Genomic DNA, 9,781 nt, shown 5'->3' with positions numbered 1-9,781 from the left:
CACCCCATGGGAGACCAGGAGAAGCACCTGGCTCCTGCCATCGGATCAGCGCGGTGCGCTGGCCGCGGCGGCCATTGGAGGGTGAACCAACGGCAAAGGAAGACCTTTCTCTCTGTCTCTCCCTCACTGTCCACTCTGCCTGTCAAAAAAAAAAAAAAAAAAAAAGGCAACAGGAATAACTTTAGAAAATCCAAAAATACGGAGGATTTAAACAGCACATTTCTAGAAAATCAATAGGTCAAAAAAGAAAGACCAAGAGAACCTGAAAACTATTCTGAGATGAATGAAAACAAAATCATAAGCTTTGTTGTCACCCTGAGCTGCCTGCCGTCAGCCACGCTCCACCCCACCGTCCTCTTTGACATCAGCATTGGCAACAAGCCCTTGGGTCATAGCTCCTTGAAGCTAGTCTCAGACAAAATTCCAAAGACAGCAGAAAACTTCTGTGCTCTGAGCACTGGAGAGGAAGGATTTGGTTATAATGGTCCCTGCTTCCACAGGAGTATTCCAGGGATTGTGTGCCAGGGTGGTGACTTTGCACACCATAGTGGCACTGGGGACAAGTCCATCTATGAAGAGACATTTGATGATGAGAACTTCGTCTTGAAGCATGTAGGTCCTCACATCTCACCCATGGCAATTGCTGTACCCAACACAAATGGTTTCCAGTTTTTCATTGGCACTGCCAAGACCGAATGATTGGACAGCAAACATGTGGTGACCTTCAGCAGAGTAAAAGAGGGCATAAGTATTGTAGAAGCCATGGAGCACTTTGGATTGAGAATGGCAAGACCAGCGAGGAGAGGACCACTGCCGACTGTGGAAGACTCTAACAAGCACCTGACTTCTGCTTTATCTTAACCTCCAGACGACTCCTTCTGTGGCTCAGGAGAGCACCCCTCCATCCCATCTGCATACGGTGTGCTATAATTGGACTCTCCTTGTAGTTCCTTGGTTTGTTCTGTTTACTCCCTTCCAAGTCTAGGGTTATAGAGTGAAAGCTATGATTATGAAATAAAAACCAAACAAAAAAAAAAAAACTCCACAAAGTCATAACATACCTTCAGGACACAAATAAGCAATGACTTTGGGAAATCTATAGTTGTAACTGCCTATATTAAAAAAGAAGACAGACAGAGCTGGGGCATTATGTTAAGCCACCGCTTGCAAAGCTGGTGTCCCATAGTTGAGCAATGGTTCAAGTTCCTGCTGCTCAGCTTCCCATCCAGCTCCCTGCTAATGTGCTGGGAAGACAGTGATGATGCTCTTGGGCCCCTGCCACCCACAGAGGAGGCCAAAATGGAGTAAATTTAACAAAAGAAGTGCAAGATTTGTACAGTGAAAATTACAAAAATTATAGAAAGGAATTAAAGGTCTAAATAGATGGAGAGATATCACGTCCTTGTGGATTGAAAGACAACATTGTTGAGATGGCAACACCTGTCAGACTGACCTACAGACCTATAGACTCAATTCAATTCCTATTAAAATTCCAGCTTCTTTTGTTGCAGATACTGGTAAGCTGATGTGAAAATGCGTATGGAAATGAAGACCCGAGTTGGACTGTTCTCCCCTTTTGGTTTTAAAACCTGCTACAAGCAACAGAAAACAAAACAGTGTGGAACTGGCGTGAGGATAGACAGATGAATCAGTGGAACTGAACTGAGAATCCCTCACACTCATTCTCAATTGGTTTTTAACTAGAGTACCAAAACAACTCAACAGAGAGAACAATCCTTTCACTAAGTTGTGCTGAACCAATGTAAATGAATGAAATTGGACCCCTACCTCATTCCATCTATGAAAATGAACTGAAAATGAATCAAAGACCTAACAGCAAGAACTAAAACTAATTCTTACAAGAAAACATGTGGGTAAGTCTTTGTGCCTTTAAATAGCACTGACTTCTAAGATATGACATCAAAAACACAAGTAACAAAAGTAAAAAATATATAAACATGACCGCATTGATTAAAATATTTTGTTGTTGTTCAAAGGGCATCACAAAACTAGTGAGAAGAAAAACAACAAAATAGAGGAAGGATATTTGCAAACCACATATCTGATAAGGTACTTATACTACAACATAAAAAATTCTTACAACTCAATAATAAAAAGATAAAAATATCAGAATACCAAGATATACAAATGTCCAATAAACACATGAAAAGATACTCCACTAGTTATTAGGGGAATGCAAATCAAAACCACAATGAGGAGCCAGTATTGTGGTGCAAGCATCCCATATGGGCACCAATTCCAGTCCCAGCTGCTCTACTTCCAATCCATTTCCTTGCTAATTTTCCTGGGAAAACAGTAGAAGATTGCCCCAGTAGTTAGGCCCCTGCTACCCACATAGGCGACTCAGATGGGGCTCCTGGTTCCTGGCTTCAGCTTGGCCCAGCGCCAACCATTGTGCCATTTGGGGAATGAACCAGCAGATGAAAGATCTCTGTCTCCCCCTCTCTGGAAACTCTGCCTTCCAAATAAATTAAATAAATGTTAAAAAAAAAAAAACTACAATGAGATAAAACTTTATACCCACTAAGGTGGCTAGAAACAAAAAGATAACAAGCGTTGGCAAGAATGTGGAGAAACTGGAACCTGCATATCCATATTGGTGCCAATGTAAACTGGTGTTGCCACTTTGCAAAACAGTCTGGAAGTTCCTTAAAATAAGAGTTACCATGTGACTCAACAATCTCTCTGCTGAGCCTGTACCCAAAGGAAATGAAATCAGCACCTAGTAGAGATGTGTGCTCTCCCATGTTTGCTGCATCCGTTATTCACAAGAGCCAAAATACGGAAACAAACTGGTGTCTATAAACAGATGAATGGGTAATGACATTGTTTAGATAGATGATAGATAGATAGATAGACAGATATATAGATAGATATTATAGATAGATGGATGATAGAGAGATGGATAGACAACTGATGTAGAGATAGATAGATAGATAGATAGATAGATAGATAGATAAACATTAATCTTCCTTAAAAAGGAAAATGATCCTGCCACATGCAACAATGTCAATGAGCCTGGAGGACCTTACTGAGTGAAATAAGCCAGATGCAAGCAGGGTGAGGCCTGCAGGGCAGGGGGTATGTGCAGAATACGAAGGCATTTCTTGTGGGGCTTTCAGAAAATCCTTGCGAAAGCACTGATCTCAGACAGGCAGGCTTGAGTTCTTTCTCTTCACAGCTTCTGGGCTCTCACTTTGGGGATGACAAGGGTGACGTCATCTTGGTATTAACGCCTTTCACGGAGCAAACCTCCTGAGCCTTCAGTCCAAGTGAAGTACAGCAGGTCCTGTTTTGTACAGCGCCTAACATTGGGCAATGTTAGTGAACGGCTCTGGCTGGTTTATGTATTGACTGCCGCAGCGACTTTTTCATTACTTTAATGAGTGTTCTTCTATTTATTAAAAAAAAAAAACTTCCCTATAAAACAGTATGCACATTACAGCAGCCGCAGATGCACACATCTCACACCTACCCCATCTCTCGCTTGCATCAAGAGGCCCCTGGAGTGACTCCCCTGCGCCATCGAGGTGTGCCCGAGCACATGCCGTGACAGTGGCACAAGGACAAAATCCCCTAGCCCACATTTCTCGGAAAGGGTCCCCATCAGCAAGCCATGCGTGGCTGCACACAAAGGTTCCTAGCAGCATTGTTCATAGTACTAACAAGTGAAGACGCCCCAACACCCAGCCCCTGATGTGTGCACAAATACAATGCAATTCGCCCACAAGTGGAATAGTATTCAGCATTGAAAAAGCAATGAAGTGCTGAAACCTGTGACAACAGGGAGGAATCTTGAAAGCAGTATGTTAGTAGAAGAAACCTGTCATAAAAGACCACATAAATGCACAGAGACGGGAAGTAGATTCGTGATTGCCTAAGACTGGGGAAGAGGGGGAAATCAGAAGTAACTGCTGAAAGATGTGGGATTTTTTTTTTTTTTTGAACAAGTGACAAGAAAGCCAATTGTGGTGATAGCTTCACAACTTTCACAGATGAAGTAAAAAACCATTGACCAGGGGCTGGCACTGTGGTGTAGCCGGTAAAGCTGTCGCCTGCAGTGCTGGCATCCCATATGGGCACCGGTTCGTGTCCCGGTTGTTCCACTTCCGATCCAGCTCTCTGCTATGGCCTGGGAAAGCAGTAGAAGATGGCCCAAGTCCTTGGGCCCCTGCACTCGCGTGGGAGACCCAGAAGAAGCTCCTGGCTCCTGGCTCCTGGCTCCTGGCTTTGGATCAGCACAGCTTCGGCTGTTGGGGTCAACCGGGGAGTGAACCAGCAGATGGAAGACCTCTCCCTCTCTCTCTCTCTCTCTCTCTCTGTATGTGTGTGTAACTCTTTCAAGTAAATAAATAAATAAATCTTTAAAAAAAAAAAAAAAAGCTGTTAGAATTGATAAGCCAATTCAGTAAAGTTGCAGGTTACGAAATAAACAAGAAAGTTGTTTTGTATGTTAATGATGAACTCACAGAAAGAGAAATCAAGAAAGAAAATCCCATTCAAAATAGTCACAAAATCTCAAATATTTAGGAATAAATTTAACCAAAGAAGTGAAAGATTTCTACAATCAAAATTACCAAACATTGATGAAAGAAATCATCAAAGACACAAAAAATGGAAAGATAGTCCTTGCTCATGGATCAGAAGAATCAACACAGTGTCTATGCTACCCAAACCAATCCACAGATTCAGTGCATTCCCTATCGAAATACCAATGACATTCTTTACAGAACTAGAAAAAGCAATCCTACAATTCTTACGGAATCACAAAAGACCCAGAATAGCCAAAGTGATCCTGAACAAGAAAAATCAAGCTGGAGGCACCACAATACCTGACTTCAAAGCATACTATAGAGCTATAGTAAATAAAACAGCATGGTACTGGCATAAAAACTGATACACAGATCAATGGAACAGACTAGAGAGCCAGAAATTAATCCACATGCATGCAGCCAACTGATTTTTGACAAAAGTGCTTACAGCATACAGTGAAGTAAGGATAATCTCTTCAACAAATGGTGCTGGCAAAACTAGATTTATATTTGTAGAAGAATGAAATTAGATCCATACCCCTCACCATATACAAAAACCAACTCGAGATGACTCAAAGACCTCAATTCAAGACTGAGACTATGAAGTCTCTGGAAGGAAACATAGGGGAAACACTCCAAGACATTGGTATAGGGGACAATTTCTTGAACAAGACCCCCAAAGCACAGGCAACAAAAGCAAACTAAAAAAAAAAAAATGCGACTATATCAAACTCAGAAGAATTTTACAGCAAAGAACTCAGCAATGTGAAGATACATCCAACAGAATGGGAAAAAATGTTTGCACACCACCTGACAAAAGATTGATATCCCAAATATATCAGCAACTTAAAATATTCAACAACAACAAAACCAATCCAGTTGAGAAATGGGCAAAGCGCCTCAAGAGACAGTTCCCAAAAGAAATACAAATGACCAACAAAGATATGAAAAAATGCTCAGGATCACCAGCCATCAGGGAAATGCAAATCAAAACCACAGTGAGACAGCACCTCACCCCTGTCAGAACAGCTAAATGTGGACAAAGGGGAACTCACCCGCTGTTGGTGGAAACGTGAATTAGCACAGCCACTGAGGAAAACAGTGTGGGGATTTCTTTAAAAACCAGAAATAGACTTGCCATATGATCCAGCAATCCTACTGCTAGGGGTGCACCCAACAGACTTGAACACAATGAATCCAAGAGACACCTGCACCACCGTGTTCACAGCGGCACTGTCACAATAGCCCGAATTTGGGATCAATCACGGTGTCCGTCACCAGATGGATGGATAAAGCAAATACATATACACAATGGAATATTATTCAGCTATAAAAAGAATGAAATTCTACCATTTGCAGCAAAATGGACACACCTGAAGGACATCATATTGAGTGAAATAAGCCAGACCCAGAAAGACCACCAGCACATGTTCTCCCTTATATGTGGGAGCTAAATTTAAAAAACAAGCAAAATAAAAAAGAAGAAGAAGAAGGGCCAATGCTGTGGCGCAGCAGGTTAATGCTCTGGCCTGCAGTGCCAGCCTCCCATATGGGCGCCAGTTCAAGACCCAGCTGCTCCACTTCTGATCCAGCTCTCTGCTATGGCCTGGGAAAGCAGTGGAAGATGGCCCAAGTCCTTGGGACCCTGCACCCGCGTGGGAGACCCGGAAGAAGCTCCTGGCTCCTGGCTTCGGATCGGCACAGCTCTGGTTGTTGCAGCCTTTTGGGGAGTGAACCAGCAAATGGAAGACCTCTCTCTCTCTCTCTCACTCTCACTCTCGCTCTCGCTCTCGCTCTGCCTCTCCTCTCTAGTGTAACTCTGACTTTGAAATAAAAAGAAGGAGGAGGAGGAGGAGAAAAGAAAGAAAGAAAGAAAGAAAGAAAGATGTCGTGTATCAGTATTGCTACAAACATAGTTTTGTAAAACTTTGTTTTATGCCTTTGTGAAACTAATGGTTAAAAATGTTATAATACTATAGTTCCAATGATCAGTGATTACTTTAAAATGTACTGTGTGTAAGGCCGCCACAAAACACACCAAACACCAGAGTAAGGGAAAGAGTTTACTGGGGGAAAACCCAGCAGACCAGAAGGAAAGGGCGAAGAAGGAAAAAGAGAGAGTAAGAGAGAGAGAGGAAGAGAGGAGAGAGAGGAAGAGCGAGCGAGAGAGAAGAGAAGAGAGAGAGGAGAACGACTGAGAGAGCCATGTATTCAGGAACAGGGCCTCTTAAAAATTCACGGGGGACTCACTAGGCTAATCCTCTGCCTGCGGCGCCGGCACACCGGGTTCTAGTCCCGGTCGGGGTGCCGGATTCTGTCCCGGTTGCCCCTCTTCCAGGCCAGCTCTCTGCTGTGGCCAGGGAGTGCAGTGGAGGATGGCCCAGGTGCTTGGGCCCTGCACCCCATGGGAGACCAGGAGAAACACCCGGCTCCTGCCTTCGGATCAGTGCGGTGCACCGGCGACCATTAGAGGGTGAACCAATGGCAAAGGAAGACCTTTCTCTCTCTCTCACTGTCCACTCTATCAAAAAATATTTTAAAAATAAATAAATAAAAACTTCACGGGGGGTAGGGGCAGGCAGGGAAGTAGGAGCAGCGAATCCCATTAGGATGGGGGTGGAGCTGACACCAGTGGCTGGGCCTTGTGGCCACCTGGCTTCCAGCAATGGCGGCGGGGCCAGAGCCTAGGATGGTGGCAGGGTGTAGATCTCGCCACAGATCAGACTGCGCCATTTTCCTAACACTGTGTATGGGTGTTTGTTGTTTGTAGCCATTGTCTCTATCCCACTAAACTAGGGTCTTTTGCTTTTTACTTGTTAAACTTCTTTTCAGTGAAGTATTACGCTTTCTGCTGTAATATAAATTTAGATTATTACCTCAGAAACTAAAAAAGACAGGGAGAAGAGAGGAGGGTAGGAGGGAGAGAATGGGAGGGAGGGAGAGAGGGAGGAAGGGAATATCATTATATTCTTAGAATCGTATCTACAAAGCACACTGAATCGTTAAAAACTAATGAAAATGAAAATTTAAAAAATCCCTTATTGCCTTTCACTTTCTTCTCTACCAAGTATTACATCAGAGGAGGACAGAATTGAGAATCTGAAATGATCGTGTCCGTGGTCCAGTTTTGCTGTCTGTGTGCCACGGAGTCGCTTCTATTTGCAAACGAGATGTAGTCACAAAGAAACAGTAGTCTAAGTTCCCGGAAGCTTCCTAGCCCACACAAACGAGAGCCGCAGGCTTCCGTGAGCAGGCTAGCGCCCCACCGCCGTCCTGGGCCAGTTCTTGGTTTCCTGCGCGAGGGCAGGAGTCCACGAGCTCAATGAGTTCAGCTCGGTCCGGTGAGCCTCACCGCTCTTTGCCGTGTAAATCAGCAGCTGAGAAACGCACTGCACTTCGGGATTTTCCCCGGCAGTTGCTTTTTAACCAAGGATTTTGCACGGCTATTATTCTGTCATCTTCAGGGTGGGGGTGGGGAGAGAAACGAAAGAAACAATGGATTAATGGTACCCTGTAATCAGTAGGAATCTATCGTTTGAGGGTTTATCATTTTGTTGATGGAAAAAAATCGCTTTGTGCAGTGATACTGTAATCAAAATGATTAGCAACGGGGCAGGAATTTCCAGCCCCCTGGCTTGTTTTAGGCTTAGGGACTGAGATTAAAGTCTGCACAGCCACAGCTTTGATTCTGATCAGACTCATCTGAGTGTCTCCTCTCTAACTGCTTGATCTTGGCCTTCTATCCTGCACTGCTGCCTTTACCGTCTGGAGCACAGCTAATAACCTCCCGGGAACTGTGACTCTGGTCACCTAATTTTCCCAGGCGGGAGACCAGGGTTGTAGGCACCAAATGAGGCGGCTGGAGGTCATGGTGGCCCCCGGTGACTTCGTTCTGCTCCCGCCCTACCCCTGACCGTGGCCTATGGATCCAAGGAGGAAAATGCCAGACTCAGTGTGGGCCCCAGTTCAAGGGCAGCACAGAGTGGAGAACTTGCTACAGAACTCCCCAGTAGTACGCACGCCTTGAACCTGCCAAGGTCATCAAAACACAAGGCAAGCCAGGGAAACTCGCCGGAGAAAAGCCCGAGGAGAGGGGCCGCCAAGTGTAATTCAGTGGCCTGGATGGGCTCCTTGAACAGAAAAGGGACATTAATTGAAAACCAGGAAGCAGCATTGTGGCACACCAGGTCCTGCTACCATGTGACACAGGCATCCCGTGTCAGAGTGCTAGCTGGAGCCCTGGCTGCTCCACTTCCAATCCAGCTCCTTACAAACGCACCTGGGAAAGCAGCAGAAGATGGCCCAAGTGCTTGGGCCCCTGCCACCCACATGAGAGACCCGGAGCTAATTCCAAGCCAAGAATTGACCACTGTAGCCATCTGGGAAGTGAACCAGTGGATGAAAGATATCTCTCTCTCTCTCTTCTGCCTTTCAAATAAACAAATTATTCTTTTTTTTAAGGTAAAAGCTGAGACTGGCGCTGTGGCATAGCGGGTTAAGCCGCTGGCTGCAGTGCCAGCATCCCATATGGGTGCCGGTTCGAGACCTGGCTGCTCCACTTCCGATTCAGCTCCCTGCTAATGGCCTGGGAAAGCAGTGGAAAATGGCCCAAGCACTTGGGCCCCTGCACCCATGTGAGAGATCTGGAAGAAATTCCAGGCTCCTGGCTTCAGACAGGCCCAACTCCGGCTATTGCAGCCAATTGGGGAATGAATCAGCAAATGGAAGACCTCTCTCTCTTCCTCTCTCTGCCTCTCCTTCTCTCTCTGTGTAACTCTGACTTTCAAATAAATAAATCTTTAAAAAAATACAAAAAGTAAAAGCTAAGGAAATCTGAAGGAACCATGCAGTTTAATTCATAATTATATAGCAACCTCAGTTCATTAGTTGTGACAAATGTACCATAGTGGTGTTAATCGGGGGGAAGTGGATAACAGGGCCTCTCTCTAATAATCTTGTCATCTTTCCAGTGAATCTGAGACTATTCTACAGTGAAAAGCTGATTAAAAAGAGAGAGAAACCAAAACACAGAGACTGAAGGTGGCTGGTGCTGTGGGCCATGGCCCAGCCCAGGGAGCAATGCACCTGCATCTGTGGGCCATGGCCCAGCCCAGGGAGCAGTGCACCTGCATCTGCTGCTGGGATTCTTGCCGCGGTCCCCAGGTCCTTTCTTTGATTACATCTGCAGAATCAATGATGTGCTCACGTTACCCAGGGATAACTTCTGT

The 9,781-nt window shown here is 45.0% G+C and overlaps 1 pseudogene; it reads left to right on the top strand.

The window, feature by feature from the left end:
• The first annotated feature begins 279 nt into the window (after positions 1-279).
• On the top strand, positions 280-833 carry LOC100345956 (peptidyl-prolyl cis-trans isomerase A pseudogene; annotated as a pseudogene).
• Positions 834-9,781: the final 8,948 nt, after the last annotated feature.

The sequence above is a fragment of the Oryctolagus cuniculus genome, chromosome 4, assembly GCF_051225735.1.
Source record: "Oryctolagus cuniculus isolate XC-2025 breed Fujian yellow rabbit chromosome 4, ASM5122573v1, whole genome shotgun sequence".
Lineage (NCBI taxonomy): Eukaryota > Metazoa > Chordata > Mammalia > Lagomorpha > Leporidae > Oryctolagus > Oryctolagus cuniculus.
The sequence above is the reverse complement of the archived record's forward strand: the minus strand, read 5'-3'. Positions and strand labels throughout refer to the sequence as shown.